General features: G+C 32.9%; 1 protein-coding gene across 50 annotated transcripts in view; it reads left to right on the top strand.

Moving 5' to 3' along the window:
• Window positions 1-13,886, top strand: part of LOC145249698 (uncharacterized) — a 369,665-nt gene that overhangs the window by 86,599 nt on the left and 269,180 nt on the right. For 8 of the 50 annotated variants that reach the window (XM_080111536.1, XM_080111518.1, XM_080111544.1 and 5 more), the window contains exon 1: window positions 2,973-3,244. The exons of 41 other annotated variants lie outside the window; for them this stretch is intronic. The gene's annotated coding sequence lies outside the window, so the exon portion shown is untranslated. Of the gene's footprint in view, window positions 1-2,904; window positions 3,245-13,886 lie in introns of those variants that run through there. One more of the 50 variants, XM_080111529.1, reaches the window with a different exon arrangement.

Raw genomic sequence — 13,886 nt, forward strand, 5'->3', positions numbered from 1 at the left:
GTGTAAAAAATACTTTTGTTCAAGAATGATTCACTTTGGCTATGCCCATACCTATTAACAGACTCTCTACATGAAGAATAGTTCTTTTTGCTGTAAATTGACTATCATTCGTTATATTTTGAGCATCACCTAATGATGGGATGCATGGTGATTTGTCAGTGATGCCATGAATAGGCCATCTTCATGCATACATGCATACACTCCCCCCACCCCACCCACAATTTTTTTTGCTCCGTCCTCAGGGACGGATTACAGCTCTTGCTGACTTTAGGCTAATACATCATAATCACGTTGATGCACCGGTTTTTGTTAAATCACCGAAGTTAAGCAACGTTGAGATGGGTGACCATTTAGGAATACCAAGCGCTGTACGTGGAGAGCTGCAAAAACCTAACGTCATCATATCCCCTAATCGGGTTATACATGTAATTGGAGATCGCTTGTGAATTTAATATACCTCTGACATTTCCTCCTTTGCAGGAAGTTTGTTCAACCCGCTTAGGGTGAATTCTGCTGCTATACATACAGGCTAATTAAATTATGAAGACTCTCCCTAAAATAGAACCAACTTTTATCAATCTTTGTGGGGTTGGAAGGTATAAGGGCTGACTGATTTCTAAGATTCCAAAAATTCCGACTGTCTGTTGATTCTTTGATTTAAAAAAAAAAAAAAAAAAAAAAAAAAAAAATACAAGTTCGACTCTGATTCATTCAAGATCTACAAGCTCGCCTTTAATTCGCTTGGATTTGTCGAAATAATTTTTTTTTTTTCATTGTGATATGTTTTAGCAGCATTAACATGGTTTGTACCTATTTACAATGCCTCCCCACGGGACAGTTAGACACCAGGGTCGTTTTTTAACGTGGAGAAAAGGTACAAAAATAAAATATTGTCTCGGCCGTGAAGAACTGCTCCTCCACCGAAAGAGAGCAAGAAATGGAAGTGCAGCACTGCAGCATCTGAAGAACAGATACTACACTTTGATCTTCATATATAATTTATTACGTGAAAATGAAAATTACTATCAAAATAATTCAATGTAAAATTAAAATAAATTAAAAGCAAAATTCAAATTTACAAAACAAATTTAGGCACAAGGCCCTTTAAGATCTGGGTGGGGGAGTGTTGCAGGGTCTTTGTTACTACAGTGAAAATGGAGTCTTTGGCGACTTTACTCTTGACTGGCAACATTTACCACAATACCTCATTCACTCTGTGGACTCTAAACTAACTAATGAAAACCTCATCGTTTATGCAAAAAAGAATATATTTACAATTACTTTGTGTGTGTGTGTGTGTTGGCCAAAAGGCCATTATTAACATGATTTGTAGTAAATTTGTTATAAATTCTTTAAAGTACACTATTTTGTAACGCATTATTGCGTGACTTTTTAGCCAAGATCACAGTGTAGTATCTGTTCTGATACTGCATCTCACATTTTCTGTCCTCGGTCACGGTTTAATTTTTTGTTCCTATCCAGAGAGCCCCTTTTTGGGAGCTGAATTTTCCCCATATTTAGAACCGACCCTGTGTCGAACTCTACCCTCGTGGAGAAGCAAGTAAATAGGTACTTTACGTTACCTATAGGATTGAGTACACGCTTTTTACTACAATCAGCCAAATGTGATAACTTAGGTGTGCGTAAAGCACGAAGAGGGCTTAATTATATTTGTAAGATTATATAATATTTATTGTAGGCCGGAGATTATATCTGTCGAACCTCCATGAGAATAATAGTCCGAATAATAGAAATTATTAATATTTATCCAAAAAGGTGTGTGTGTGGGGGGGGGGGTGCTGTGAGCTTTTTTTCCCAAACAAGGCAGAGCACCAGCACCACTTTGATGTTGGGGTCTACTATCTGGGACATAATTTTCAGGGATACTTAGGGATTTGAGCAGCAAAATGTTTGTTTACATTACACTTGAACTTCTGCATATCAGTACAGTCCAAGAAGCAGGAACCCGGAAGGGAATTCCAAAGTTTAGCAGTCCTAGGGGAGAAACTACTGGAGTAGACGGCTTTCTTTCATTCTGTGTAGACTGTAGAGGTGGGATTTTGCTGTTTGCCTGGTTTGTCGGGATATTTACGTCGAGGAGGGACAAGGGCTTGTAGTTCGTCGGAGCACCTACCATTAAAACACTTATGAAACAGGCAGAGGGATGCAACATTTAAATTTTTTTTTGAAGATTTTAAACTATTACCAGGGTCTTGTTTCTGTAGTGTGGGGAAGAAAGGAGGGGTCACAACATAATCATTTTTTCCCCCTAAATTTTTAAAGTATTGCTCATGTTGTTCCCACATTAGAATTTGATAATGCCGTAGGAATTTAAAAATACGACCTTCACTTTTTTTTTTTTTTTTTTTTTTTTTTTTTTTTTTTTTGTGAATTTATTTTAGATCGTTTTTTGTTATTGTTTTTTTTTAAATTTTATTTCTTTAATTTTATTAATCTATTTTTTTATTTATTTATTATTATTTTTTTTTTAATGAATATGGTTCCCTGTGATTGTTATTTGTAGTATTGGTATGCAATGGAATCGGGATGTGATTAAAGTTTTGGTGTCGGGGATGGGGGAACCACAACTGTCATCCGTTTCTTCCATATTGCCTTCGCTACCTAAGACAGTAGTGGCAGTTGTTAGTGTGCACCAAGCCGTAATGTGCATGTATTTATAATACTTTTTTTTTTAAACCCCACCCCCTTTCCTTCTTTCTACTCTACTCCCCACCAACAATTCCAGTCTCCTTCCTATTCCCGTAATTCTTGAAGAAAAGCTAAAGTGTATACATCCACCCACGTGTTATATTCGCCTCTTAGAATCCGTTCAGCTCCAAGTAACTGACGTTAATAAATTGGGTTGTTGTTGATGTTGATAACGATGATGCTGATAATGATGATGCTGTTCTTGCTGATGGTTATGTAAGTGATGTCTATAACAGTGCAGCAGCAGGCTTTTTTTTTTCTGCAAGTTTAGTATGGTGGCTGGGCGAGATCGGTGATTTTTATATAGTCTCTCGGCTGTTTGTACTTTTTCCTATCTTCCTTTTCTTAGCGAGATGTGAACAGCTCTTCTTCTAAAAACATGGCTGTGTTGATGATGCACAAAGGCAACGACTGATTTCACTTTTTTTTTTTTTCGTACTGTTAATATTAGTCACCAAAGTGGATAACTTTTCTTGGCTGTGACGAACAACATCGGTAGACCCGAAGTAGGCCTTTATGGAAATATGTCAGAAAGGTTGGTTGATTGTTTTCCTGCGTTTTTAAAAAAACAAAACAAAACATCTTATATATAAAGTTATATATGTGTATATCTTTATACATATGTAACAGAAATTACTCCTAAACAAATTAATCGATCTTTATGAATTTTGAAACACAGCTGCTAGGTATAAGTCCAAATGTAAGCTATATTTGACTAGGGACAAAGTGTAGTGTCTGTTCTGATGCTACACTTGGTCTGTTTTGTCCTCGATCAGTGAAAAGAGGTCCTTCTAGACTGAGGCAATGCTTCAGTACAGGGTGTCCCTTTTTGGGAGCTGGAGTATCCCATTTAAAAACCTTGTGTTTAGCCTTGTCCTTATGGGGAGGCGAGTAAATATGAGTACAAACATTAAGATATTTAACGATTTTTTGTTGAAGTTTTGACAATAAGTTTTAAACATTAATTAATTATTCCTCAGATTTCAGTTTCTTTTTGGGGGATATTTCGAATGGTTTTTATGAACACAATTTGAAAATTCAAATATCAAATTAGCATTGAATTTGGTCCATCGTCATTAGATATCAATCGAGCAAAATTCTCTGGATTTCAATTTTTTTAAAATCCCTTTTAATTTCAATTTGAAACGTTTTCTACAATAAAAATTTGATCAAAATTAGTATAAGTATTCTTAACAGAACACTCCGTTTAGTATCACATGTTGATTTTAATCCTTGTAAGAGGGCATAAAAGTGGTGAACGGTATTCTTTATATACACTAACATATATAAAGACATCTATAAAAAGACGCATACACACACCTATATAAAGGCGCATACACACACCTATATATAGACGCATACACACACCTATATATAGACGCATACACACACCTATATATAGACGCATACACACACCTATATATAGACGCATACACACGCCTATATAAAGGCGCATACACACGCCTATATAAAGGCGCATTCACACACGCCTATATAAAGGCGCATACACACACACACCCATATAAACACATACACGTGTGTGTGTTAAAATAATAGAGAATCCTCTGTTCAATATTAATGCGTGTGTTACAGAAATTATGTCAACAAAATATGCAAGTTTCACGAAGGGTTTAATTTTTTAAGAGCTACAGCTACACCATTGAAATTTTCGTTCACTTGAAATATTTATCGGTTAGAGCTGTAAAATAACTGAAATATATTAAAATAGCAAAAAAACGAAATTCATTTAAAAAAAAAAAAAAAAAAGAATGTCTGTAAGAGAATGCATTTAAAAAAAAAAGTTAAAATATTTACATAGTCCTTTTTTATTAGTATTAAAAAAATTCAATTTATTTTGATTCGTTTCTGTTAAAATTTTTAGTATTTTTTACGATCTTCCCCAGCGTAGTTAAACACCCCAACCACCCCATTGTTAAGAACGGCTTTCGGAATATCCCCCAACCTCCTTATGTTAAAAACGGCTTTCGAGGTTGGGGGGGGGGTGTTTATTCCGAAAGCCATTCTTAACATGGGGAGGTTGGGGTGTGTATAATACGCCGGGGCACTTTTTTTTTTTATTTATTTTTTTTTTTTTTTATTAAGAAAACACCACCGCACTAAAGTTGTTTTAATTTTTTTTTTATTCGATCTCATATTGCAAATGTTAGCTTTTCTTTCAAAGCAAAAATTGTAAACATAACATGACTAATTGAAAAAACCATATTTAAAAACACATATTTGAAATAAACAATATTTGAAAACAATATTGAAAAACACTATTTGAAATAAACAATATTTATCAACACGGGCAAGGCAACTCTGGGTTAATAATACCGCTAATGTGTGTGTGTGTGTGTGTGTAAACACACGCATACACACACGCGTGTGAAGATCAAAACCTCGATACTGCCGGTTTTAAATCCGAACATACAGTACATATAGTTGGTCGCCTATATTCGGTCCTCTTCAGCTTCTGTTTATATCTGTCTACTTGGAAAATGACCTTTTCCAGGGTGACAAATATAAACAGAGGCTAAAGTGTGTTTAACAAAGGCGATTATTTGTTTGGATTTGAAACCGACGGTACCAACGTTGTCTGATCTTTTGTAACACGTATATAAAAATATATATTACGCTTTTATTTTTATTTTTTCTTAATCAAGCATTCTGCTGGGATTCTCTCCCACTAACCTTATATTTGTGTGTGTGTGTGTGTGTGTGTGTGTGTGTGTATATATAAATACACACACATTTGTAAACAATTCTAATACCACAAATATATTTATATAACATTCATATTTTATTGGTTGTATGCTACATCTTATGTGTTTTGTTGAATAGTGTAGCTTACTACCAATAAAATATGAATGTTAAATAAATATACTTGTGGTATTAGAATTGTTTACAAATCATATATGACCTGTCGAGACGTTCAACCGATTGTGAAGAACGGAGCACATAATCCCGTGACGTCAGACTTGTGTTAACTATACAAAGTTTGGAACAGCAGAACGGACTTGATGTTTTTTTTTTTTTTTTTTTAACCTTTGTTTATATCATCTTTAAACTGCAATTAATAATTAATCTTTGTTAGAATTTTGTTAGGTTTTAAGGTTTACACAGTTTAATGATTAATAATATTATATAAAGCTGAACGTCTGTGTGTGTGTCTGGTCACCAATAGGCTCCTATATGGTTGACTATTATAGAAAACTGATTACATATAATGATAGAAGATGTATCGAGACACAGGAATGGGTATGTTTGATCTGGCATAATGATGATTCATTAAAATTGCGGGGTCTGCGTACGCGCCTGGTCCACAAAATATAGAAAAAAAAAAAAAAACGTTTACAAGTGTTTTTGATATAGATGTACATATTAATACTGTGACAAGTATGTTTTAACTTAAATAGGGATGGTATAATAAAATTGTGGGGTCTGCGTTCGCACCTGGCCTCCATAGAATGGAAATAGGCACAAACTTTGATAAAGACTTTTCATATCTATCTGCGTAAGTATACTTTGATAATTATGTTTCAGTTTGAAGAAATATGGTATAATAGAATTATGGGGTGTTCGTTCGCACTTGACCTCCATAGAATGTAAATATGTCACAAAGTTTAACAAGGTTTTTTTAATATAGATCCACAAAATATTGTGATAAGTGTTTGAGTATGAACAGGTATGGTATAATTATGGGGTTTATCTATTTTATTTTTACTTTCATCATATTTTGCTTTGGTTTTGATATCCCCAAATTCGAAGCTATCTCTTTACAACCCTTCCTTTTCATAACCTATCATACTTTCATAAATCAGAGTTCATTTTCTGTAGGCTGTTTTTGAACCCAGTCAACGACAGATACTTTTGCTAGTTAAATATAAAATACGGTTTTACAAAATATGTACGACTGTTCATTTGATTAATTACGTGTTTCCATAGTTTGTTTGGTAAAAAGAGACAAACTAGAGATCGTAGTGATCTACAAAAAGTTTATTTTTTGGGGCAATAATATTTTTTAAGTGTTTAATTTGGCAATAAAATAGCTGTCAAGGGTCATGTTTATATTATAGCTTAATATTAAAAAAAAAAAAAAAAAAAGATTTAAGCATCATTAATTAAAAAAATCTATGTTGTAACAGAACATTTGGAAATAATGGAATTTTAATCGTTTTAATCTTTTAAAAAATTAATTTTTAGGGAGTTTTTTTTTTTTCTTGACAATTCAACTGATTTAGTTTATATTAATTAGAAAAAATGCTATTAAAACAATAACAATAAATTTATATCAATTTTTTAATTGCAACTTCACGGTAAGTTTTTGTTCAATACGCGGATTTAAACTTTTTAAAAATAAATATTTGTTACTCATTTGAACTTTTTTTATGTTTCATAATAAATAGAAATTTCGATCAATTTAAATATATTTTGTTAAAATTTCGAAAAAAATAAATAGGGATAGGGGAACACGCACTAAAAAAAATATTTCCCCTCATATATTTTACGGAAACTGCATTTTACATATAATTTCATTCTAAAATGGATAAGTATCGAAAATTTCATGAAAATTTGACCATTAATTGATTTTTGCTAGATTTATGAAACGGATATGTTTTCACGTTCGGAATGCTTACTGCATGGGAACGTTATTTTAAAGCGTCGATTATGTAAACACGATTTTCGTCTTTCATTTTCATTATTTTCGTATGCTGAAAATTTTTTAAAAACGTTATTACTAGTTTCTTTTTCTTTTTTTTTATTTTAAATGGTACAAAAATTATATTGATAATATTAACTTATAATAAAGTTACATTGTGTTGTATATGGGGGGGGGGTGAATCCTTGTCTAGCGTTGGAGGTACTTCATGTCCTGTCCATTTTTATTAAGCTTAAATAAATTTGGCAATTTTCTAAAAAAAAAAACAAAAAACAAAAAAACACCTTTTTACACAGCAATCACCGCTTATCAAGGCCCGGAGGCCACTCGAGGATAAGGGTTAATGGGTATACATTAGTCAATGTGATTATAGTGTAATAAACATAAGTAGTGGGAATTTTGTAAATTGGATTACTTAGGGGGACGGTTCATCAAGAACTTGTTTACGTTGGACTTGAAGACAATCAGATTGTAGTCAGCTGGAAAGCAAGCAAACGGAAGAGTTCCATAGGCGTGCAGTTCTAAGAAAGAAGCTTTGTTCGTGGAATCTACATTTAGGTCTAGGCACAGATAAAGAGTGTAGGGAATTATTGATAGTGGTTTTGGCCAGACGAGTGTTTTTCGTGAAAGTTTGACAAGGGGGAACCATAGATTAAAGCTCAGATTGAATACATGCGTTAAAAGTAATATATATTTTACTGTCAAAAGGTGTATGTGTATGTATATATATATATATATATATATATATATATATATATATATATATATATTGTAACCCGGATATAAGACTTCTCCAGCCCTTAAAGCGCTCTTATATCCGGGTTTCACTGTGCATTACCACAGGCTCTAATCTGGGGCCAGAGTAAATCTTTCTTATATCCGCTTTTCTTATATTCGGGTTACATTACACTCTGTTGCAAATTTTTTTTGTTTGTTTATTTTTTCTCCTGCTGCTGATGTATAAGTATCGCTGCTTGTTTCTCCTGTTCCCGTTCTTATATTTGTTATTGTTTTTCAACGAATCCTAAATTATGGATCGGAATTTTTCATCTGAATATTGATAATTACCATTTGGACTATTATTAACGTACAATATGAGAACAAGGCTGATAGCCATTAGTCGCGTGCTCTCATGTAATGAATGAATACGTGAATGGAGGATTGACATGAAATTCTTAAAGATAAACTAAAATGACCGAAAAATGGGCTGAAATGATTTAAATAAATAAAAAGTAAATGACTTAGAATGACTTTAATGAACTTTAGGATGAATTGAATGACTTGAATGCTTAAAAAATAACTGGAATCCTTCAAAAACAACTTGAATGATCTGGAGAATGACTTGAATGGCTTTGAGACTGACTGGTTGTAAAGTGGGTGCTCATTTTACATAAAATTAATAAAGAAAAGTGACCCCCCCACTTTATATCACAAAGTTACAAACATAAGTACAGCATGTAGTAAGAACAGATACTACACTTTGATCTTGGCATCTATTAACAACAGACCTTTGATCTTAATCAAAAAGGCCAAGCACAAAAGTGTTACTGACGGAGTGACTTATAGAGTCGCTTGTACGCGACTAATAATGGTCCAAATGATACTGATACCAAATTATAGACTTCTCTCAAAAAAAAAAAAAAGAATATTGCTCTTTTTTTTTTTTTTTTTTTTTTTTTACAACAGAACCTTTTTCCCAGCTGAGGATATTAAACTTAGCAATTTAACGACTCTTTGAAACGGTCTTTCTTCAATATACTCGCACATATGTTGGTAACTTATGTCTACATAATTAGTATCGCAGGTATACGGCTTATATGATGTTAAGACATGTTCTTGTGAGTCATCGACGTTAATCAACACTTAAGCTTGGCTAGTACTTGATGGGTGACCATTTCGGAATGGCAGGTCCTCTAAAATCTTTTTTCAGAGTCTGACGACAGATGGTGCAACGCATCGGCTACAGTTGCAATTTAAACAAATCTAAATGAAAAAAATATTAACTGCGGACTTCGGTTTGGTAGGATGAAGGAAATGAATGCGTCTGTTGTTGTGTTGTTGACCGCTGAAGATGGTGTGAATATTTGTTGTAAATTAATGTGATAGCTTTCTGAAAATATTTTTCCAGATTTTATTTTATGTTTGAGAAGTGCAAACTTAATTTTGGATAGAGAACTCTCTTGATATAAATATCCCTTATCTTTGAGTGGCTTTTAGGCCGTGATAAGTGGTGACTTCCTTAGTAAAAAAAAAAAAGATACATGTATATGTTTATAAATATGTACACATATCTATCTATATATATTCCGTGTTTCATCTACTCTAGGACTCTTCAGGCTAGCATAAGCCTGAAGAGTCCTAGAGTGGATGAAACGCGGAATATTCAGTGTAGCTTAATCGCCATATATATTCTATAACTTACTAACTAGCTCTACCTACGTATTGAGCACTTTTGAAGTAAATACTTAGTTTACGCATAAATTTATACTTTCGTATATTAATTTTATGTGAGTAAATGAAGTAGTTATATACACACACACGGCATGATCTCATTGGCACACCAGTTTTTGTCAGATCACCAAAGTTAAGCAATGTTGTGCCTGGTCAGTACTAAAATGGGTGACCATTTGGGAGTTTCAGGTGCTGTATGTGCTCTTTGCTTATCCCGGCATTGTTTCCAGTCGTTTAGGAACGTTTAAGAAATCTAGGTATGTTTATACGCATTTTGAAAGCTTTTTTTATTCATGGAAAAAGAAAGATACTATCTTTTTTTTTATTTATTTATTTTGTTTTTGTTTTTTTTGCTTGTTAGGAACTTGGAAAAATAACAACCACATACTAAGTGAAAGGCAGAGACAAGCAGATCAAAAAAATGTTTATTATAAACATTTTTTTAAGAGAACATTCTGTGCCAACGTCAAATAAAAATTCGAAGCAGGCACACTCTTCAGTATGTTAGAATGTAAACAAATACTTTAAAGTCCATGCACGCGCGCGTGTATGTATGTGTATATATATATATATATATATATCAAGAGAGAGCAGGTTGATGCAGTGATTGCAGGTGATTAAATGACTTGCTGACTAAATAGTTTTCCAATAAATGATAAAAAATATAAAAATTAAATAAGTTTTTTTTATATAGTTTTAAAGGTTTAAAAAATAACTTACAATATATATATATATATATATATATATATATATATATATATATATATAAATACATATATATAAATACTTATATATAAATAACTTATATATAAATAACTTACTTATATATAAATAACTTAATATAAATATATAAATAACTTACTTAATATAAATATATAAATAACTTACTTATATATAAATAACTTAAATATATAAATAACTTACAATATATATATATATATATATATATATATATATATATATATATATATAAATAAATCAGTCGATCATGAATTTATGTGTGTGTATGATAGTTGAATAGATTGGTTTCCTAGATGTAAATTCAATGAAACCTGTGTGGTAATTAAAGAATGCTTAATGGAGGACAGAGATGGTATATAATCGGTTTATCATACAAACATTACTGGTTACATATGTGCATACATGTTTCAGTGGAATCCTAATTCAAGGAAACCACCTAATCAGCCCCCCCCCCAAAAAAAAAGAGCAAAATTTTTTTGGGTCTGATAAGGTGGTCTCCTTGAATTAGGATTCCACTGAAACCTGTATGTACATATGTAACCAGTAATGTTTGTATGATAAACTGTATATGTGTGTGTGTATGTTTTCGTTTTTTTTGTTTTTTTTTTCAATTATATTTCTCTTCTTACATATACTGATCCTTTTTGTTTAGAAGCTCAATGTCTGTTAAATATAACAATAGAGCACATTTAAAAGAATGACAATATAGTTACATTCCAAAATCTAAATAGTTATTTTTCATGCAAAACATCCCCTCCAGCAAGTGTTTCATGTTTACGCAATCACCACTGCAGGAGATGGTGATCAATGCTAGTCGATGGATTCGAACCCCCATGACAAAGTTACCTTTGTCTCCATTAGCAAGAAACATACTCCAGGGCTACAGTTGATCACCACAAAATTAAGGGACATTTTAATGTTAACGAAGCTTAACCTTTCATACAGACGATCTTAGACTGATCAAGTAAAAGGAAGTCCCGATCTCTCACAGAAGGCTAGCTGACTGACTTTTTTCATTTCCCCAGACAGTGCTCAACTATAATATCTATGTATATATAAAAGCGAAAATGTATGTATGTATGTACGCTTTTCCTCGATGTCCACAAAAGGCTTCTTTCAGAGAAGCGCCTGCTCGCTTCACAACTTAAAACTTTTTATATCATCTATAAATTGTAATATCTCACACTTAACCATGGAGCTCGCCTGTCTATTTAATTTTATTGACTTTCAAACGTTAATTATTCCACATTGCATCGGCATGTGTTACATTTGGTTTTCGGTTGGCCGAAAACCAGTGGTCTCTAGAGAGCTAAGTAACGTTTGGTCAATGTCGACTTCGTCATATCAGACGGTAGCTTTCATTTCGAGACGAGACGCTCCCCCTAATAAACAGGGAGTGGGTTTTTAAAAACAAACAAATCGATTTATTGACCTCATTAAAAACTGTCCCGCACAAAATGCTAACTGCTGAATACCTATCGCCGTCACGTCAATCAAAAACGCGCACCTGTTTTTTTTTTGTTTTTTTTTTCACACTTTACTATTTTCCAACTGCGCGTTGTCAAGGCTTCGGTTTTTTTTTCACGGGCACCTGTTTTTCTTCGGGTTTTTTTCACACACACCTACAAACACCCGTGCAACGCCGGGTACCCCTCACTAGTATAAATATAAAAGCGAAAATGTATGTATGTATGTATGTGTGTTCGCTTTTTCTGTGTGTCCACAAAAGGCTTCTTTCAGAGAAGCGGTTGCTCGCTTCACAACTTTTTAAAACTTTTTATATCACATATAAATCATAATATCTCACAGTTAACAATGAAGTTCGCCTGTCTATTTAATTTGCTCGATTTCGGGAAGATAAATATTCAATATTTGTCGCTCGCCGCATGTGGGTTAGTCTTTTTCCTATAACATCTTGGGGAGGGGAAAAAAGCGTTCAGCAGTAAATGAATACTATCCCGCAGTCAAACTTGACCTCATTAACTTATTAAAACGAGCACCTGCTAAATCCAAGTAATTAAATAAATTCAAACGTGTTTCCGTTAGCATCTCGCGGTGGGGCAATGGTTAACGTCGCACGTTTTTTTTTTTTTTTTTTTCTTCTTTCTCTCCATACTTTAATTTACAACTTTGCCTCAACAGTTCGGGTTCGATCCTCATACTTAATTTTTTTTTTTTTAACCCTCCCCCCCCCCACACACACGCACACCTCCAAACACCCGGGGCAACGCCGGGTACCCCTCGCTAGTAGTAAGAGCATACAAGTTTGGTTGAAGAGTAGTTGTCATTTTTTAATTTTCTTGATAATGTTCTCAACACTGCGAGCAAGCGTGTTGGTTTCAGGTGGTAGTTGGTATTTTTCCAATTTTGGTATGATTTTGTTCTAGCTAGGGATGGGGCGTCCTACCGGATGCCAGATGTTCACCTGCTATCTCATGCATTCCAACTGATAGAATCTTTTCAAGATTTTAACTGCCCCGTTAAGTGCAATTGTTTGTAACTCTCTTGCACTTGGTTCACTCGGTATATTTGGCAGAAACATTTTGAAATTTTTTTCAAGAGTCCTGTTTCTATAATTAGTGGAATTGACAGGAATCTTCCTGATTTTAGTTGGTGTAATATAAGACTCTGAGTGTACCACCTGAAACCAGAAGCTTGCTGTGTCGAGATCATTACTAAGAAAATAAAACAAAATAGAAAACTGTACTATTTCAACCAAACCTGCATAAATAATTTGTCTCCCCCCTTTCTCTCATATATATATATATATATATATAATGTGTGCGTGTGTATAAATTAAGTTATGAAAATATATATGGCTTAATTGCTATATATATATATATATATATATATATATATATATTTCCATAACTTACTACCTAGCTATACTCATGGATTCAGCACTAGGTGTGTCAGAAACTTGGTGAAAAATATTGAATAATTCGACCCCGTCTTTTCAAGCTTATAACTACTCGAAAAATGTAGTTCAAACCCTAATTTATTTTTTCAATTAAAGGTTTCATTTAAAAAAAAAAAAATACAAACGTGTTTTTTTTTTTTTTAAAAAAGGTTTTTAACTTCGGACTTTACCGGTAAATTTCCAAAAAAACTGTTCTTTTTTTTTTTTTTTTTTTTTTTTTTTAAATTAGAATATATTATTTATTGATCTTTTATCTTCAATTTGTGATATATAAAACTTTGGCTCATAAATTATTTACTTTTTAATAGACATTTCAAAATAGGAGGGGGGGCGTGAATTAAAAAAAAAAAACGTTTGTCTAAAATATTATATTCGGTTTATTGGAAAGAGCATAAAATTTCACAT

This window comes from Euprymna scolopes, chromosome 28, assembly GCF_053919585.1.
Source record: "Euprymna scolopes isolate OS-2025 chromosome 28, ASM5391958v1, whole genome shotgun sequence".
In the NCBI taxonomy this organism is placed as follows: domain Eukaryota; kingdom Metazoa; phylum Mollusca; class Cephalopoda; order Sepiida; family Sepiolidae; genus Euprymna; species Euprymna scolopes.